We start from the raw sequence: 22111 nt of genomic DNA on the forward strand, positions 1-22111 counted from the left end.
GCTGGTTGCTCAGGAAGTAAGTTTTCTTGAAACAGTTTGTACAGTTAGTAGTTCTGGACATTGGATGTGCGCATCAGTTGGTGCGCTAAATTTGGCACTATAGCTTGGAAATGCTTGTAGAATTTGGGGATGACAGTGAGTGTTTTTCTATAGATCTCAATGGGACTTCCAGGTTATCTTTCAGGATACCTCTTCCCTCACCCCATCAAGACAGGTCTGAACATGTAGAAACTTACTGCTCCCCTCTCTTTTATAGGGTAGCGGTAAGTTATTTTTCTGTGAATAGATAGCTGTTGTCACTGACTGAAGTGGTGTTGATGCAGAAAACTGCAACCATTCAGAAAATCCCTTTTGAGGTGACCAGTTTTGGTGAGCTCAGGAGGTTATCATGGCATTCTGCATTGTGCTGCTTTGCTTCAGTTTCAAAGTTTGTCAAAGAGTATTTCTCTAGCTGTAGTTCAACACTTTTATCAGATTTGCTGTATTAAATAGAATAGTCACAACATTTACAAAATAATTTCTAAAGAGTATTTTTAATAAAGAAAAGTCTATTTACTTGAAGATGTCTAAGGTGAGACATTTTTCCTTCCAGTATATCAGAATATTCAACTTCTGCCATGATCTTCCTTAAACAGTTTAAACTGCCTGAGCAGTTTTGGGTTGAAATGATGTCTGTATGGGATGCTTAAAGGCTGGTTCCTGATAAAGGCAGAGACTGTTGAACATCACCTGGTGTGACCTAGTAACAGTGCTTTTGTTGCTACAGTATCTCTGAAGGAAAGAGGCAGACATAAAAATACTGAGAAGCTTATGCACTTAGGTAAGGCTTACTTCTTTTACTTTTTTTTTTTTTTTTATATATATATAAAGGGTGCATTTAGATTCCTTGGTTCCTGATTATGTTAGTAGAATAGATACATATACTTTCCTTCTTGTTGTTAAGAGTATTTAATCACACAAACAGTTTCATGATAATATGCAGAGGGGGAACTATTTTAAAATCAAATGCCTATATTTTACTTTAAAAATTGCTTGTAATTGCTTTATATAATCTTCATTTATATTTTATTCAAATGGGGGAGATTACTTAAAGTAAGTTCTTAAATATTTCATGATTATTTTAATGAAATGTCACAAATCAAGTGCAAGAATTACAATTTCATGTTTTAACTTTTTTGTAATTGAACTTTAATCATTCTTAACAACAAATCAAGATGTAAAATATGATATTTTTAGTAAGGCTGACAACAGAAGCAATTTTGCTTGTAAACTTAGCAGAAAGGCAAATATTTGAATGGAAAATATTAAAAATAGTGAAACCTTAATACACAAACTGGAAATTATTAGTCTTCTCAATATTTGCTAGTTCTCAAATTGCAGTTCTGACTTTGCAGCTCACCGCAATGTTTTTCTACAGGCATTCTCCCTCTCTTGATTATGCATTTGAACATGTGACAGAAAGCTTCAGTATGGCCCTGCAGAATCACTTTCCTTAACTTACATGAGTGGGAGATGATGTTTGCTGCAGTATGCTTGCCTTTGCAGGGTTTCAAAACCAGCCACTCTATCTCGCTGTTCTTTTCATGGCGTGGGGGTCAGGCAAGCCTATGGTTTGCTATTTCTTCAATTTCTATGGCAGCAGAGATAATGTTTCCCCTCAGTCCTGAGGTGTTGCACACAGGGCTTGTTTCCTTTTCTGCTGAGATGGCAAGTCCTCTTCTAGCGAGCTTCTACAAAGCCACATAATCCTGATGCAAGATCTTCCTGTATTGTAAACACTGAACAACTTTGACAAAAGGGTCAAAATGTGTTGTATGTCATTGGTTGTGAGTGTAGTTTGCAGTATCACAGCTTTAGAAATCATTGAGGCATGATTATAGATGCCAAGTGTTTGTTGGCAGCAGGTAATTGCATTTGCATATCTGCTGGACATAACTTTGTTGGAAGCTGTGCTCTGTATGTGTTGTGTTCTTAGCTGTGTCCTGTGGAGAAAAAAAAAAAAAGTGTTTTAAAGGGGAAAACACGCAGGATACATGTTAATATTATTCATCCAAATGCTTCCATGTGGATTGCTGTGGGAAAAGAGTAGCTGCCTGTGTTAGAAAGTGTAAGAAGCAAATCAAGTCTGATGTGAAATAGAATTTTTCATTGATTCTTTGAAATGCTGGAGATTGGTGTTAACTTTTCTTCTTTGCCTAAATGATGCCTTTACCATCCCTTTATGCTTTCACATTCATCTTTATTGTTTAAATGGTTGGCTTTATGGGGAAAGAATCTATAAAGTCTCTGTACATGCAATAATGAAATGCTTTGGTTCAGTTACAAACACAGCTTATAGAATATCAGAATGCAATATTACCAATATGGTGAATACAGTGGTGTGAATGTTATGGTTACAAGTGGGATATTCATCATAGTAATAGAAATTTGCCTACTTGTTTTAGCTTTCAATTGCTTCACTTTCAAGAGAGATAATTATTTGATTCTGCTATACTGAGAACAGCTGGGAACAATGAGTTCACAAATGTGATCTTGGGGAAGGGGAAACAAGTTACTTTAATATTAAACCAGAAGAGAGTTGGACAGGAAATAAAAAGGCGTGAGTGAAAATAGAGGGCAGTAGATGGTAATGGATATTATTGAATACCTACAATGGAGTATGTGCTCTCTATATACTCAGAGCAGTGAGTAGTAAAGGTAAACCCTTAAATCTTCATGTACGTGTGGTTGCTCATTTGAACAAAGAAAGTGATACTGCAACACTTAGGAACTCTTAAGACCATGAAAAGCTGATAGCTAACTGGGTTTGGGAAAGTGGAAGAGTTAGTCTAGCAGCAAACTATTGTAACTTTGCAGATCCTGATAAATAGTCTGTTAAATAGATTTTAAATGGACAATTGAAATATGACAGGACATCATTTCTCTTAAGAATAATATCCCGTGAATCACAGGCCATTGTGTTAAACTATGCAGTGTCTTGGTGAAGTTCTAAGCAAGCAAGTTAGCTACAGGTAAAAAGCAGGACTCTAGAAAACTTGAAAAATGGGACAGTTGCCTCTCAGCAGCAAATTTAAATATAACAATATATATGGGATAGTGCCTGCGGTTTTAGCTTGTATTCAACTAAATTTCTTTCACTGAAATTCTTTTTTTGGTACTGCATATTTATGAAAACAAAAATATTTACGTCTAATGCTTATACATGGAAAAAAAACATCTATTTGCTTCAGATGTTCCTTCTTGCTTTTATCTTAAATCAGCTGCAGGAGACAATTTCCAAGAGAGGTTAATTCAGTTGAGAATGAGTCATTACACAGTCCATTCCAAGAATTGACTGTTTGCTAGAAGAAACTGGTGAAATGATGACTTGTTCAATAACATTTAGAAATACATTTTGTGTATAGCTCTGGAAATAGAGAAAATTGGAAGACAGTTTTCAACCAAAACTATTTTCCTAGTAAATACCAGTGTCTTGATGTGTTATACCTAACCTATTGACTATTCTTGCACTGATTGATCCTAGTAGAATCTGATCAAACAGAATCTCTTTCTCTTCCTCTGTAAGTTAAAGAAATATGCTGCATAAATTTGACTGGATAATTTAACTTCATCAATGCTTGGATGCATTAAATTTATCAGTGCATTAAATGAATGTGCCATTTTGCTAGGGAAATGTAGATCTTTGTTTTGTGAATTCCCAACCATACATTATGCATTCCCTTCCACCCTCAATTATGAAGGTTCTGCAGTGCTTCAGTACTTTTTATGGATTTGTTTGTAAAATGCAGATCAGCATGACAGTTCCACGCAATAGGATAAATTGATTGCAGTTCTCTACCATGTTACATCCATGACTTGTTAAGATGGAACTAAAATGCAGAAAGACCCACAGTTATTACTTGTGTACATTTTGTCTTTCTATTCAATTTCTTACCAAACACTTCTTAATTTCAAGAGCAGGAAACAACTGTAACACAATTCAGGTATTCTAGTTCCAGTACTTTTTTTTAACATCTTTATGTATAGGGAATCTCTATGGAAATACTTGCCTCATTCCTTGAGTAGCACTTTTTTTATTATTTATTTCCTTTCTCTTTGCATATTATGCATTGCACTCATTTACAGTTCCTTCTTTATCTTGTTTTTATATGTTTGTTTTTTTTTTTTTTTTTTTTTTCTTTTTCTTTCTTTATGATAGCAGCCTATGCAAACATCGTTTTAATAACTTAGGGAAGATGTGTATAAGATGACTAGGATTGTCCTGCCATAGAGGTGTGCAGCTTTTTGGATCTTTGGAACAAAATTGACAAGAAATGGAAACCTTGAAGAGTGTGTAAAGGGATAAGAATTACGTATTAGCTTATAAGAGAAGAGTAGATGGCTATTGAATATAAAACTTAAGGATCTTCCTAAAGGTTGAAAGGACAACCACAGTACACAGCTGTTTTAGTAGGTTTTCTATGCAATATTTTCTTCCCAAAGTGACCTCTGTCCTACCTGCAAAGTACCAAAATGGAAATTTTGCATTTGATCCAAGTTGTTCTTGAAGCTTAGTCAGTTTAAAGTCAAGAGTCCTGACAATTCACTAGTCATAGACAGAGTCATAAAAAGCAAGCATTCAGTTAAAGTTAAGTTAAACCAAAAAACTATAACTGCTCTTCTTTAAATAGAGCTTTACAAGGCATGTTTCAGAGAAGTGTGTGGACTGAACCTCTATAAAATGTGGAGCTTGGTAGGTAATGAGCAGTATAGAGGGCCCAGTGATATAAAATTTATTATTTTAAAAATTAAGGAGAGCGTGATGAGTGCCATTTGGGTAAAATGCTACCTCTGTTGTTACTTGTTACTTTGTTCTAAAGAGTGAAGTTAGTTTTAGGAATAACTACTCCCTAGCCCCCAGGTTTGTGTGGAGTAGGACCTGCATTCAGTGATTAGCAGAAGTTTCTGATATTCCTGCCTGTTGGTGTAGTCTTTAAGTTACCACATGACTTTACTACCAACACATGAAAGAACATCACTTTATTATAACACAGAAGCTAATAATGGTAAAAATAAAAAATGTTTTAGCACTTAATCTAATTTACTAAGGCAAGCTAGTTGCGTAGTCTCATAGTTTTTGTGCCAACACTTAATCTTATTACAACTTCCTTTAGGCTTTTGAGTTAAATGACATTTCCAAGTTCTGATTTGGTTCAAAGCATTGGTCATCTAGTCCATTATCTTGCCTTGGATTCCTGCCCTCTTACAGTATTTTAGAAGAATATGGGAAATGGGGAAGATGAAAATTTGATCTAAACGCTTCTTTATATGAAGTTCATCTTCCCTAGCTGTGTTCACCTTAATGTTGTAACATGAAGAAAATGTTCTGTCTCAGTTTTGAAGTGATGAGTGTTGGGCCCTGAAGCATGAGATTGGTTAACCTTTCCCTGTGATGGATGATGTGGCAGAAGCCCAGAGTAAATTTCAAATGTTACAGAACTGTAACACTGATTCTACTGCGAAAATGAAAGCAGAACCTCTTCTGATTCCATGCTGTGCTACTGCGTGGCTGAGGCGATTGTGTCCCCAGGCATAAAAAGTGAGTAATTCCAAATATGAGAGATGCCTATTCGGTAAGAATGCACATGCATAGAGGCATGCATATGCATATGTTATGCACATACACACACATGCACATGTAAATGGAAATATATCTGTACTCACATATCTGCTTCTGTTTTTCTGTTCATATCATATGTATGTTCTGTTCATATCATATGTATTGTGTATGTTCTGATTTCCAGAACATCAGACTTTGGGATTTCAGATGTTTTACTATGACTTTTTTTTTTTTTTCAGATATGGAGATAACAATTAGTGAGTGCCAGATTTTCAGGATAGGAACATGTTATTAGGTTTCAGTGAGGCTTTTATCACTTTTGAAAATCGGAGTTAATCCACAGTAATATCTAGATCTTTTTAAGTCATTCTCAAAAATACTTAGGCTCTAGGATCTCAAAGGATCTAGGTCTTATTCTCAGGAATAATCTTCTTGGTTAGAAATAAAATTTATATTTTGAGGTTGCTCACAAATGTTTCCCATATGTCTGAGTATATGGTAAGTGAAAAAGTACAAAAAGCTGAAAATGCCATTTAGGCTTGAGAGGTAGTTGCAACACACAGAATGGCATTGTTCCATTTGCAAAAAAAAAAAAAAAAAAAAAAAAAAAGTTTAAGAATTGTTTAAAGGTTCAGTTTGTTAGATGAGAATCAATCTTCTGAAAATACTAAGAGGTCTTGTAGATTAGTACACCATGATTTAAATAAAATCTACTGTGTTTGAGCAGTGTATAGTGACAATAGTACTTTTTCAGTAAATACTCTCGCTGGAGGCTTTCTCTGTGCCCCTTGTGGAACCATATATGCATTGAGTGATGAAGAGAATGTTTGTTAGAGACTTTCAGACTTTTCTATGAAGAAGTAATATTTTTCCTATTTCATTCATATGTACTGATTTGTTTGTTAGCACCTTACTCTTCCATTAATATATAAAATTAAAAATAGGGGGGTTTGAGTTTAGGCCTATTAAGTTTCTGATTTAAAAATAAAAAAAATGAAAAAGCTGAAATTGCAAGTCTGTAGTTGCCTGAACTGAACTGAACAGTTTTGAAAGAGTCTCAGAACTGGTGGGGAAGAAACTCTGGTGTTTTTTTGTTTGTTTCTTTTTGCTTTGTTTTGATTTTTAAATTACAACCTGGAACAGTCTTACTGTCTTTTAAATAGGGAAAAGAAAAAAAAAAAAAAAAAAGAGAATAAGAAACAGTACAGCTTTGTGGCTTTCTGTATCTTTAGGTGCTGCAGCATATTTTTATGATGATTACAAAAAAGGTCTCCCAAAAGAACTGAAGTAAAACAAAGGATTTGCTTTGGGCACATTGTGTGAAAGTTGCAAACGCTTTTTAGGATGTCATCATTTTACATTATAACGCTGCTGAAAAAGGCCAGCTGGTGCAGTTAAGTCTCTTAATGGAAATCTTGGTCTGATTCATTACTGTGATTTGTAGTTGTATACAGAAACACTTAATCATTCTTATGCTCCAAGCACTATTGAATCTACTGAAGGTTTTCTGTTTCTTTGCATAATTTGTGCTGCCAGTCTGCCAGCTTGGCAGTGTTTCAAGCTTGTTGCATTATCTGTGTTTGTTTGCACAGGAAGTGATGCTGCACGTAGGCTGAATTTACAGTAATTCTTTTGTAATAGGTTAATGAGCAACACTACTTCATTCACAATGCTAACATTATATACCTTTGATTAGTCCAATTATTGTACAGCTATGCCATTGTGATCCCACTTACACTCTACAAGGTACTAAAAAAGGAAATTGCTTAGTCATAGCTTAATTGAACTTGTTGAGAAAATAATTTGGACTTTCATGTGCTTAAAAAACGAGGTGAAAATATGAATGTTTCTGAGATTTTCATATGCTCCACAATTTAATACGTTAAAGGAAAAAAGTGAAACTTCTTTGTTGCTAGCTGTTTCATTACATTGGGAAGGAAAAACACTATGCATCATGTTTTACATGTGTTGTGAAGGACATCTCTTTCCTTGGTTTTAATGTGTTTCTTCCATAAATTTTGGTGGAAGTTATGGATACACAGCTAGAGGAAAACAGTATCCTCTAATTGTATTCTTTCTCAGTTTATAAGTAGCTTCTGGTAATGTGAAGGGAAGATATGGATGCAGATGGCAAGAATGTATGCTGCAGTACCAACATTTGCCATGTTAGCATTATCGCTTATTAAGGTTTTTAGATACCTGTAAAGTATTTAAATTTTGTGAAGCCAAACTTCTAGACTTGAAATTTGCTGTGCTTAAGGAAAAACAAAACAGAATAAAACAGTCTATAAAAGTCTGAAAGATTTTTTTTTTCATTTTTTTCTTGGTACATAATATATGTTTTGTAGGAGATCAAAACAAACTTGAAATAAAGGAAGCCTAAACAGAACTTTTTAATTTATTAGTAGAACATATCTCAAAACATTTATTCCCATTCAAAATCTGTGATATGTCTTTTTTAATGTAAATATGGAGTCAAACTCTAGAATGATGCAGATGGACTTCAGTTAATTTAGTAAGTCCTAAGCCTACGCGTGTTGTACCTGCTCCCTTAATCTTGTTCAGATTCTCAGTGGCCTGTGGGGGCAAGAGGATGCACTGGATAATCAGGCAGCATGATGAGTTTTTCAGTGATCTGGAATGTCCTACTTTCCACTTCTGCAATGAGATTATCAGTTAGGATATATATGTATATAGGCAAGAAAACGGGCTCTAGCTTTCTGTATTTTTTTCCATCTTGCTAGTCATTGAAGGCACACTCAGCTGTACCACCTCCTAAATGGCAGTAAGTTTTTCTTCAAAAAGTAGGGCATAGAAAGAAATTATGAATGTGAAGTCTGATCTAGAAAAGCATTGCTGTTAGAGTGTACAACTTGTGACTGAAACAATGTGGTGTCGCATTAATGAGAAATGGTTTATGAGCATTTATTTTATTTTTCTTTGGCCTTTTCCTTCACAATATTCCTGCAAATCCGATACTTAAAAAGATTGCCTTTTGACAAAATTAGGAGGGTTGCTTATAGGTGGTGCTTATAGATGATTTTTCTGTCCTTAGCTATCAAGTTGTAATTGTAGTCCATAGCAGTAAGATTCACTGTGGACTTTTATGTCAACACCTGAAATATTACAAAGTAATAAAGGTAATGGAATGCTCCTTTATCAGAAAATGCATGCAAAATGAATTCAGTAACTGTTCAGTATCCCTTCTTACAATTACGTACCTAAAAGAAAGCTTGCACTGTTTTTGTGTTTTTGTAGTGCTTTATAAAGTAGTTGTCACTATCAATTTTCAGTGTTCTTTAGTAATCAATTGTAAAATGTCTGATACTAATATTTTACAATCAATTAGTGCCTAATTTGAGATTTTTGTTTGTTTGTTTGTTTTTCTGTGCTTCAGTGTTACTGAAATACCCAGCTGTAATGGGAAAGAATAAAACTCCCGGATGATTTTTTGTGAGGGTTTCTTCTATAAGTTTAAAAATCTTCATGTGGATTTAGCTCTGATTATAATTAGGTTCTTATTACCAACTTACATCAATACTAATGCATTTCATTTCATGTGAAGGTCTTGCTTCACGACATGTATTTAGAAACTCAGAATACATCTGTTGTTTTGCTTATATACCAGTGGTGTTCAAACTGGTGTTTGAAATTGAGTAGGGAAAACTGTTCAGAGAACAGAAATCATTCCACTAATTTTCATTTGTGAGAAACAATACCTTCAAGGTTTCCAATGGCAAAAAATACATTTCAGCTGGAAATGTTTGTCATCATAGCATGTATGTGCATGTATGGATGCTTTACATTAAAGCATACTACTGCTTTTGGAAACCAAATAATTCAGTGTGCTTCGTGATAATAAAGACATATCAGGAGTTGCTAAATATCTGGCTTTGTTTTGCATGGTCAGTTTTTGTATTTCTCTTTCATTTAAAACAAGCATCAAGAACCATTTAATGTGTCCAAATTTTCAAAAGTATGTTCTCTTTATAATATGTTGTAATCTCCTAGTAGAAAAGAGTAGCATTAAACTGAGATGTAAGTTTCCTTCTACTGGCTACTATGCATACTATATCAGATCCTTATTGCCTAAAAAATATTTGTCATTTTGAGGTTTAACCCATACAAATAGGAACTTTTATGTATTTATCTTTATACATACAAGTACTGTTATGCAAAGTGTATAGTAGTAGTGATAATAAATTCTTACAGTCACAGTACATTTAAGACTTGATCTAAAGCTTCCTTAGTCTTTGGGATCTACTCTCTTAATTGAGATGGTGTGGTTACATGTGTAATTCATCTGTATGGTTATTTCATTGAAGCTTTGGGTTTATTGCACATGTGCAGACCATCTGCATAGTGCATGCACCATAGAATCTATGTCCAGGAACCTCAGAATAATGCTCAAATTCTGTCTAGACAAAGTTTCTGGATGAGGGGAAATAAGTTGTATCTGGGGAAACCAGCAGTCATGGTAGCCATGACCCCAGTGTTCTCTGGTTTAGTTCCTCTGAGGAAAACTTTCAAAGACAGGCCTTTAGTGATATGTTTGAACATCCAAGGCAGGTAAACCCCAAACAACGTTTCCCCTCTAAGCCAAAACTTGTTGATGCAAAGACGAAGCAAATAAGATGAAAGCTGATCTTAGATGAGAGTTAATTAAGCTGCAGAGTAGAGCAATAAGCATACCACTACAGGAAATAGATAACCTGAGGATATGAACAATTGATTTTTAATCTTTTGGGCATGCTATTGGAGTCTATAAAAGTTACAAATGTACAAGCAAGATGGTCTAGATCACAATCTCTTGGTCATGGTGGTCATAAACTTCTGAGCTACAAAATAGGACATAGGGGCTTTCTGTCCTCCTTATTTGTTCTTACAACTTTTGCCGGTATCAGCACTTGTGAGGTGACTTGAGCCTATCTCACACATTAGAGTCATCTCCTGAAAACTGACTTCCCTTTCATATTCTAGAAGTAGGCCAATACCATATAACCATTTCCTTCAAAGTACAAATGCTAGAGGTTTTTAAACTATGCTGCAGTGCATCCTTCATGCTCCCTAGTTCACCTCTCCTATCTTCAAATTGTAAAATGAGGTAATGCAAGTTACAGTGACTAGTGTCTCTGTGTTCTACTGAGAACCAAGCCCAAAGTGTCATTATGACTAACTCAGGGAAAAGGTATGTAGATGCAGTAGTTATAAAAGCAAACAAAATGTTAAGAACAGTAAAGAGAATCATCTGTTACAAAATCATTTTCTGATTGCAGTCTCACAGTTTATTTGTGTTAAGTCCTGGTTATCTCTGGTCACCTTGATACACATAGCAGAAACAGGCAAAGCTGTTAAAAATATGGTCAAAGAGCTAGAGAGGCTTCTAGATGAAAAGGCACTGAAAAATGGGCACTAAGAAAAAAGGTAAATTAATGAGAACGACTGATAGGATTTTATTTCTGGAATTATTGCTCAGTTGTTTTCATTTACCCTCTCATAATGAAAGAACCATGCATGAGGTGGTAGATTCAAAACAAATTTCAGGGACCTATTTAATTCTGACATGATGTTACTCCTGCAGAGTTCTTGGTCAGCACTGAGGTTAAAAGAAATGTTTAGATATTAGTGTAGATAGCTGGCACAGGCCTTTTAGCTAGCATACAGATGCAACGACTCATTTTTCTGACATGCAGCAACCTCTTCTTGGCAATAAAGAGGTGTAGGATTTTCCTGTTTCTTATGGTCAATTTTTTGTTGTTGTTTTGTAAGGCTGCTATCTGAAAAGAGGTGCTACATTTGATCAGCAGACTGCACTTGACAGTAGTCCAATTAGATACTGCAATATATTTTTTTTTTCCAAAGCTACTCAGATACCAAAAGATACAGTTATTTATATATACTTGAAGCAATAAAAACAGCAATAAAAAGAAATTGAAATAGAGAAGGAAAAAGTACCACTGTCTGATCTCAAGAGTTTTAAAAGCAGAGAATCATGTGATTTTTTTTGTTTGTTTTTACTCAACAGTTGTTTTCCTAAGCAAATTATGAAATGCTTTCTGTGTCCCACTGCACTCTCAACTTCTGTCATCTCTCAGTAGATCACTGGTTTACTTTCTCATTTAACCATGGCCTCTTTCTCAGTCTTGCTACATTGCAGTTTTCACACTTAAAATCTGGATTTATTGTCTTATTTTTAAAACACAGTATTTGCAAATGCATTCAGCTCTGAGGCTGGGAGTGGTGAATTTATTATTTTCTACAGTCATGTCTTTGAAGATGAAATTAGGCAGCTAACTTAGGATACATGTTGTGTTTTGGCAAGCATAATACCAGAGTTGCCCAGTTGGGGCACCAGCAAGGACCCCAGTTGCATGGAGAGGGAGTCCCTATAGAAGCAACAAAATGGAGAAATAGTTGAGGCCTGAGGTACCTTATTCTTCAGTTTTTCTGAAGACCTTAAATAATTTTTAAAATATTTAGGGCAATTTTTCAAATTCTGCATGATGCAGAATGAAGTATTGAACTAAAGTCAAAGTTTAAACAAAATCCTTATGTCTAGAGTACAATCCTCTTCCTGTTATTATAATATAAATATTTATTATTGCTATTTCATCTTTGAGATCATGTTTTTGTTTCTTTAGGGTTTGATCCCTTGACATTTTCCTTGTAGTTTTCCTTAATATTCTCATCTCTTGGAAAATAACTGCTTCATTTTTATGTATTACTTTGCCCTTTCACAGTACTTTGTTTCCACTTTCAGCATGGATTAATGTTCATGCAGTCACACTTACAAACCTGAAATAAGACCTGGTTGGAAATGCTTTATGCAGGCTTGAATGGAGAATAGGTAGATTATGTATTATCCTGTAGATACCATTTTTTTGAAGCAACGTTAAAATTTTAGGGAAGGAAAAGGGAAGAAAGAAGGTAGACTGAGAATGTGTTTGCACACTAATGAAAAAAAAAATCAAGAAAAATAGGAACCTTAACTTTCTCAACAATAGAAGAATTGGCTACCAACTTACTTTGTATAATAAAGATTTTTTAAAAAGATATAATAGGAGATACAGTGTCAACATACATAAGTGAACTTCTTTCATGTTAGACTAAATAATGTGAGACAAAATTCCAGTAGTTTGTAAAAACTTATTTTGGCAGTCTTACTAGTTTCTCTTTCATATCCTGGCACAGAAATTTCATTATGGATCTCTCTATTTTTTTTTTTGTATTAAATTTCATCTTTAAAATCTATGTGCGAGTTAGCAGACAAGAAAACACATCTAAGGTCTTTGATTTTCTTGCTTCAAGCAACAGCATTAATAATATTTTATTTTAAAAAGAGCTTCATTTATAGAAGCCTGTGAAAATAATAGGGTTTTGTTTTAAACTTTTTTTTTTCTTCCCCTAAATACAGCAGTATACTATACTATATTTCTGGGTATCTACCTGATACCCAGAGATAGAAAGGGTATCTATGACAATACCATGCTAGTAAGTAAAACCAGCTATTGGAACTCTTTCAAACTTCATATAAGGATTATATTTTAAAGAAAAGGGGAATTGCAAGCAATGTGTCAAAAATTGACTCAATGAGTCAAAATGGAGTCTATGCGTTACCGTCTCTTTTATTTATTTTTGTATGTTTAGCTGGCACAGTGCTTTGTTGAATTAGATTTTACACATATCTAAGTTGACTTTTTGTGCTCATAGATGTTGTCAAGACAATTTTAGTACTTGCTCAGGAAATTTCTACGTATTTGGCATTATGGGTGACCACAGACAAGTTGCACAGTGAATGTGTGATAGAGATGGTGCTCTTTGGTGCTTTGGGCTTGCCATGAATATGCATGAATTTCACTGTGTAGTCAACTCAGAGATGAATTAGTGTATCTGACATCTGGGGAGAAGCACTCTTGACCTACAAGAAATCTAGCCTGTCTTCAGTAATAGGCCAGAAAATATTCTTAGAGGTATTTTATTTTATTTTATTTTATTTTATTTTATTTTATTTTATTTTATTTTATTTTATTTTATTTTATTTTATTTTATTTTATTTTATTTTATTTTATTTTATTTTATTTTATTTTATTTTATTTTATTTTATTTTATTTTATTTTATTTTTTTAGAACATCATTATGGTAACTCAGTATAACCCATCAGATGATTCTCTGTGTTTGAGTTTGACCATAAATTTTGCTGTGCTATCATCTTACTTGTTACTGTATACTTGTTCTGAGCAGACCTCTGGGCCATCTTTATCTTCTGATTTTTTTGATGTTATTACACACTATTCATGAATCCCCAAAATACCATACTAACATAAAGATAATTCCAAGATGAAATAATTTCTTTCTCTCTCCCTTCCCTCTCCTTCCCTTCCCTTCCTCCTTCTCTCTCTCTCCCACCAGGGGTGTGAGAAAAGAGGTATACATATGTGACTGATATATGACTCTCCCATCTATCTAGACAGTACTTGGAATATTGCACTGTAGCAAACTGACAGCTAGCTAGATCATCTAAGGGAATTCTCTTTGTCATAGAAATGCCATAGCTGTTAACCAGTGCCAGAAAATAGAAGTTTAGTTTCATAAAGCACTGATATGCAGACATAGATTTTACTCATAAAAATTTATGAGCTGTAAAACAGTTTTTGTTTGCAGCTTGCAAGGGATCTTCTAACACTGTATTAACAGCATCATCCGAAAACATCATTTTGCAAAAAGTGAGTTAATGTAATCACACTAGGAAAACCAGTTCAAGGTGGTACTATTTCATTTTTTATTTAAATTCCATACAGAGATTACGTGTAATCCTGATGACCAACACATAAGTCAGTTTTCTGTCTGTGTGCTGTCCTAGAATCTATAACTACAGGCACAATATTTTGATGCTTTTGAAATGATTAGAGGAAGATGCATTTTGGCAGTAGAATAAAGGACAAGTAATGCTAGCACTGGAATTACTGAGACAGCTGGCTCATTTCAAGCCTTATTGCTCCTCAGCACCAGGCAGTACATAGTATATAGAGAGGCTTGGTTCTGTTTGTTACATATTTTTCTTGTTCAGCAGAAGTACTCCTGATTTAGACTAGTAAGAGCTGAGTACTGTACAACGGTGTTTAATTAAAACAAGTGTCCAGGGTAGGTACATTTATTTTACACGGTATGTGTAATATAGCATATTAATGTAAGAAAAAAAAAAAACAAAAACAAAAAACAAAAACACAAATTATTATTATTGTTGAAGTGAAACAGGTGTGATATTTCTGGAGGTGGGGAGAACGATTAACTAAAACTGGCAGATGTAACAAGTTGAACTGTCAGGTGGTGGGAGCAACATCAGCCAGGCAAAGGAACACAATGATGAATGGAGTTAAGTACCAGAGAAAGAAAAACAAAGTGGGTTTAAAAATAAAAATAAAAAAGTGTAAGGCTCACTTTAAAGCTGTGTTACAGAGCAAGGAACATTCATTAAAATGAATGGCTGCAATGGTTTGTGCCGTAAAGAAACTCTAAAGGAACCCTGATCCACTCAGGTAATTAAGGGGTACTCAGATCCCTGAACATGAGTATTTTGAATGTATTATTTGGAAAAGTGGCTTTTTACTCTTCAAAGGTGTCACAAGGAATTGGGAATTGCTAAATATAATCTAGAGAAAGACAGAGATCGTAAAGCCTCTCCTTTCATTCTGGAATTGGCTCAAAATACTTCTGTTACATACACATCATAAGAAAATAAGCTACTGAGCATGAAATACACTGCCATATTCCAGGAAAAAAAAAAAAAAAAAGATGTTTTCACTGATGTTTCCAGAAAAATATTTCAGGTAAATTCTACTCTCTAAAAATGGATTATCTGAGACTGTGTCTCAGTTGGTGTGAGAAAAGACATGACAACTTTGTAAATGCCATCAGTATGAATTAACAAGGGGGAAAGATACACAAACAGCAACTGTAGTGAATGCAGTATATATTTGTTTTAAATTCAGGGCTAAGAGACTCAAATAGAACATGCTGACTTCAGGATACTTCCACAAGTTATTTTTGTGCAGTACCCTTTTTCAGTTGAAGTGCTAAAACTAAAGCTGATATAGTTAACAATCAAGGCATATCAAAATATGTCAATGCAGGAAAACATCCAAAGATTAGAAGTGCAGTGAGTCAGTTTGCCAGTCAATTATTAAAATACATGTTTGATTGTCTCTTCACGGGGGGGGGGAAAAAGGCAACTAAGGATTTTTTGTGGTGGTTTCGGGCAGCAGAATAGAAAGGGAAAGCACAAACAGCATCCATTGGTATCAGCCATTCAGTGTTAGTTTTCCCTTTAGTCTCATGATTTTGTCGGTTAAAGATGGGATGTGATGGAAAATAGCCAACTTCTACTTGGCTCACCATAAATCAGTGACTTGTACGACTAATAGAGATAGTGTTCTGCTGTTAATCTCAGAAATTGTCACAAGCTGGGAACTAATGAATCAAGGCCACAGAACTTGGGCAGGTTTTGAATGTATTTGTGTCCGTGTGTGTATATCTCAATGCATATTAATATAAATGTTGTATATGTGTCAAATTGTAAAGATAAGAAAGAAGCATGCTGTAACAAACCACCACATTTGAAAGTGCTGAAAAACTATTTAAATAGGCCTGTAGTACGACATTTGGATCTGAAATGCTAATGCCAGCTATGTAATTTGAACAAATTAGGAATTTATGAGTACTGGTAAAAATAGTGAAAAGTTCAGAGTTATTACACTAATGTAGGCATGTTGTAGTGATGCAGTGCCTGGGTGTTTTAGAGCTCCCACTTGAAAGAAAGCTGTTAAATGTGTTATCCTCCTAATCCTTCTCCTTCACCCTCTTCCCCCCCCCTCCCCACAGTGAAGATTGTAGAATCATAGGACTGGTATTACATATACTACTGTCAGTCTTGAGTTGTCTCTAAATTTAAAGATTGCTAGTTAGTGGGGGAATGCACTGATCTGAATGAAGTGTAGAGGTCTCTAAATTTAAAGATTGCTAGTTAGTGGGGGAATGCACTGATCTGAATGAAGTGTAGAGCTAGTTGTACTATCTGTAGTTGTTCTAGTGGAACTACTACCACAACACTGTGCCATTTGAATGCCTGCAATTCAGGAAAAATATTGGGAATTAGAGGGGATTCAGAAACAAGCTACAAGAATAGCCAAAGGTCAGAAAATGTACCTTATCATGAAAGATAGCATGCATATTTGTTTGACATGGAAAAAAGGAATAAGTCTTTGCACTTACTGTTTGAAAATTTATTTGGAGGCAAACTTTTCAACAGGCTTGCCAAAGTAGCATTAAGATTTAGCAGAGGAATCCAGATTGGATGGTCTAAGGGTACCTTCTTCCAGCTTTGCAGTATGCAAGTTGCCTAATGTGTTATGCAAAACCTTTCCTTGTTATAAAGCAGGTGATGACAATCGAATGGGTATCAGTTTAGTCAGACATGAAAGTAATCTTCTGTAAATAATGTCATACTGTTTTTTCTATACTTGCTTTGAACAAGGCATGTTGCCAGTTTTATCAACTAGTTTTTACACATGACGTGACCTGTACGTGCATTAATCATGAATTCTGAAATAAGTATTACCATATGATTGTTTTTCCAGCTACCAATTCAGTATGTATTCACTTCAGGTTTTCTTTCAGACAGATATATGTGCATGTAGTTCAAATACCATATGGACAGCACATCTTGATAAAAGCAAATTTAGAAGAAATGTTTAATATGCAAGTTGTGCTAAAACCTATAGGGTTGGTTTTAAAATTTAAATTTAAAATTTTTAATAGAACTGAACACAACTGCAAATTATTGCCTAGCCCTTCTGAAAAGCCTTGTAATTAGAAACTACTTAAAAAGTAATTTCTGTAACCAGAATTATTGTTTGTTTTTGTTTGTTTGTTTGTTTGGTGAAAGAACCCTGTAAAATGAAAATCAAAATCATAAAAAAATATTTGTGGGCCTAATTCCATATCACCAGGTGTACTGATAATGTATTACATTCAGCCATTTACTGATGGCTTACATTATTGGTGGTGATCTCTCAAGTCCAAATATGTTTGAAAAGTGTCCAAATGTTCTCTGAAGTTTACAACAAATTCATGATTGTGAAGTCTGCAGTAGAGGAAAAGAGTCAGTGGAACTTCTTGATTGTGGTCAAGCTCTTAATGATAATGCATTGTTATGATTTATTTGTATATATAATTAACTGTAGCGTTTCTCATTCTAAGAAATGGGTTTTTGCCCCTGATGTGGTGCTGTTTCTTATGGTTTTGTTACTGTTGAAATTCTTTTCACAACAATGTTGTGAAAATAGCATATACATAAGTTTATCAGAAATGATGATAAGTCCATAAGCCTCCATTGTTGTTTTTAATCTTCCTTAAAACAGACAGGATAAAAAGTGAAGAAAGATAATTTCAATTCCTCTAGCAGTCTAGAAGTAATCAAATTAAACAAACAAAAAAAAGTTGTTTATTAAATCTTGTTTACAAGAATTGCATTTACCAATATTTTTATGAATCTGAAGGTGGGAAAAAGTGTCCTTTGTTGTTTTGTAGCTATTGTATGTCAGCTCTTGCAAAGGCTGTATAGGCTTTTTTTTTTTTTTTTTTTTTTTTTTAAAGTATACAGTTTGCAAACAAGTGGAATAATAAATTAATTGCTGAATTATGTGGTGTTGTGAAGACAGGCTCATATAAGTTCTTTGTAAATGGAAAGTGTATGTTCATGTTCCCTTCCAGCAGCCTTGCAATTTATTTGTGTGTGGGAAGAGACATCAGAGGACTGAGACAATATTAGAATGTACATTATACATTCCTGACAACCAGTGAGGATACCAAGATTATCAATGTTAATCAAAAGAACACAAGGTGATCTTGTTATAGTTACATATTCCTTGCTATCAATAACAACAGCGTAGGAAAGTATGGCTAACCAGTCTGACACATAATGACGCTATTCCTGAACTGTATTTGCTCTTTTTAAAATAAAAATCAAACACCAGCAACAACAACAAAACACCTTGCTTATTATGTATTTTCCTGCACTAGGTCCACTTCAGGCTGAAAAACGTCAGTTTGCTTTTCTAGGGAGTTGTACTGCTTTACATATCTTCAGTGACAAGTGTCCTGGGCCATATCAGAATGCATTTGACTTCATCCTGTGTTGCAAATGAATCTGGATTTAATGAAATAGGACTTTTATAAACTGGTAGGGCTGATGTTATAAAACCAGGAATGGCAAATACACTTGTCTAAGAGATGAAATAGAAATTCTCAGAGAAGGCTAAATATTCTTTCCTTAGGAGTTTACCTCTGTTCTGTGTTTACCTTTTTATTTACCAGCTACCCTATCAGAATAATGTATAGCACCCAACACTTAGTATTCTGCCTTATCTTTCTAAAAATCTGAATTTTACTATGGTCTTTTTAATTAAGAAGCTTATAGATTTTTCCTTAGTCCGAGACTTGAAAATAAAGCAGATCTGAGAACTTCCTGCTGTCAGTTGGCAGTTTCAAATATTACCTGCTCTGGTTATGAAATCTTATTTTAAAGTTTAAGTTAGCAATGCGATTAGTGTTTTAAGATGTAATATATGATAAAAGCACATCAATATTTGTAACTATTTTAAAGCTAGTGGAGAGCTTTTCAATCTACTAATCTTTGTTGTATATCAGAAAAAAATTGAAACTTTGTTTTAATATCAATTCTATAAAAATTGGTGAAGATTGATAGGAATATATTCTTAAATTCTAATATAGTTACTGATTTTGAATATATAGTTTGTGTTAAGTGTACATAAACTGCTGAAAAAAAAGGAATCTTAAATTATGTGGAAGAACTTGTACAAATTTTACCTCTATTTGTCACTACTTAAATGTAAAGCTGGCTCTTGCAGTTGTATTGCGTATTCTGAGTTGTCATATAGAAGAGAACAAAGATTCTGAAACATCTGCCTTAAGATAACAATATTGAGTGAACAAAATCCAAAGAAGTTATCTTGGAACAACAACAACAAGAACTTTCTGGGAGAAGGAAAAAAATCACTGTATTTGACCTATAATAAAACCAAGAATATATTACAGCTGCAAAGTGGTGTTAAAGTCTTTGGAGGAAAATGTATTAAAAAAAAAATAATAATCCATAAAATCCAAAAATCGTATATCCTGGATTTTTAGAGAGTGTCACTTGTCCTCAGATTTGAACAGATTGTGCAGGACTAGTTATTGGGACTTTGGTATGGTATCGTGCTGAAATCAATCACCTAGAAGTCAAATGAAATGCACGTGGCATACCTGTATGGCAACACTTGACAAGCTGAGTAATCCATTTAGATTTAACACGCACGAGTTCATATCTGTTTTGTTTTGTTTTACTATCAGCTTTACAAATGGTCTAGTTTACCAACACCTTTATTCTTAATAGAGCATTAACTATAACTTTCAGTACTTTGTTTCTGCTTCCATTTTAAATAAAGTGTAATTGCTGAAGTATCATTAAGAACCTTTATAAAATCTATAGCTGTAAAATGGCCTCTGTAGCAGTTGTCTGGATTTCTTTTCAGTATATCTAGCATTAGTCAGCTTTCACTCCCTTTGATGTTGAGAATGTAATCTCAGTAGACAAAAACTGCAAAATGTTCTGTCTTACTAATGTTTAAAGTGGCACTGGTCTCCTGAATAAAATTTATTTTTCCAAAAGTTCAGAAGCTAAGGAGATCTTCAGCTTGTTTCCATGTTCTTAACTTTTAAAAAAAATGATCAGATCATTTGATCAAATATTATCATATTATCAACAATTTATCATATATAAGTATATAATAGTTTGTTGTTTTTTATTTTTTGAGTTGCATTGGAATTGCATCTTCTGGAATTGCATTGCCTTAGGATTTATGCTATGTCACTGCTGGGAAGTATTGTGTGTTCCAGAAGGTTGCAAATGCTTTTCCTGAAAATGTAGCATCATCTTGAAATTATTTTAGCATTCATATATGAATATGAGAATGCCTTCCATTAAATAACAGATTAGTTTACTAGGAGGAATGAATCTTTATTTAAAAAACAAGATGAATGGATAAGTTTTTTAAAGAAAATGAACAGGTACATAAAAAAGTAAGAATTTAAATTTTAAAGCTGCACATTATTTAAACTCGGGTCACATCAGTCACTTTGTAGAAGTGATGTTTCTTTAGTTATCTTTATTTACTATTCAGGAATAAAAAAGGCATGTTCTTCTGAAACTGATTATTAGCTCAGTATTTTCTACCAACAAGCCTACCAGAAGAGTTGAATATATAGTTTTTAAGTATGCAGACAAACTTTTTAAGTACTTAAAGAAACAAAAGTTTTCAGCTGCCTGTTGGCACTAGAATTCAAGTGATTGACACAGGAGGCATATATGATGATGATAACAGAGAAAATGGAACTCCTTTCAAATATTAATGTGATTATTATAAATAGACTTTTCTTCCTTCTTTCCTATATTCATTTTCAAGCAGACACTGTGAGTGATCCATGTGAGGTAGGAAAGAGTTGGGAACACAGGCAGCTGGAGTGAAACTTGCACTTAGAAGGCAATGAGGAAGACAGATTGCATGAGAATCACTGTCTGTAGGGTTCTGGATGTTAGGAGTGGAATATGAATTTACTACTGTAGTGGTAAAAGAACAGTTTATGGTAGTCAGTGTTCTGGGCCTGTACAGAAATTAGCTATTTCTAGTTAAAAAATTATGTTTTTCTGTTCAACATAAAATAAGTAGATTTGGAAGGAGTGGCCATTCAAATGGTAGTATTAATTAAAAAATATATATTTTTTATTTGGGCTCTAGAAGTGTTTATTAGTTATTTGATCCTGTTATGTTTATAATTTTTCTTCACTCATTTATGAATTAGGCATTAAGATGCTCATGAGAACTGTATCTGTAATTGGATTATCAAATGCATTTTGCTTTGCATAGTGGATATGCAGAAAACCATGATCATAATAAACTTACTTAATGTACTAGGGTCTGTTTATGTTTTGTACAGTTTCTGAAAACATAACTCCTTGAACACTTCTAGTAGTGGTTGTTCCTACTATCATGTGAATCATTAAAAAGTCCTCCTTTTGGGCTTAGCTTTGCTCTATCATATTGTGATGTATTTTGTGAAAAATTATTATTTGCTGTGGTAATTCTTGTCTACCAAACCTAGAAGACTTGTCATGATTACTAAACCAGGTATCAACCTAGATCATTGTATAGATTTTGGTTTTGCTCTGCAATAAGCTAACAATTTATCATAGAATCATAGAATGGACTGGGTTGAAAAGGACCTTAAAGATCATCTAGTTTCAACCCCCCCACCCGCTCTGGGAAGGATTGCCAACCTCTAGAGCAGGCTGCCCAGAGCCACATCCAGCCTGAATAAGGAAATGTTGTAAGAAAAATGGAGAAGGCCATCTCCCTAAGATATCAGAAATAAAGAAAAAAAAAATGCCTCTAACTG

General features: G+C 34.1%; 1 protein-coding gene across 2 annotated transcripts in view; it reads left to right on the top strand.

The window, feature by feature from the left end:
• SPOCK3 (SPARC (osteonectin), cwcv and kazal like domains proteoglycan 3) overlaps positions 1-22111 on the top strand; it is a 193186-nt gene that overhangs the window by 87506 nt on the left and 83569 nt on the right. The gene's annotated exons all lie outside the window — the stretch shown is intronic.

Source organism: Aythya fuligula, chromosome 4, assembly GCF_009819795.1.
Source record: "Aythya fuligula isolate bAytFul2 chromosome 4, bAytFul2.pri, whole genome shotgun sequence".
Classification (NCBI taxonomy): domain Eukaryota; kingdom Metazoa; phylum Chordata; class Aves; order Anseriformes; family Anatidae; genus Aythya; species Aythya fuligula.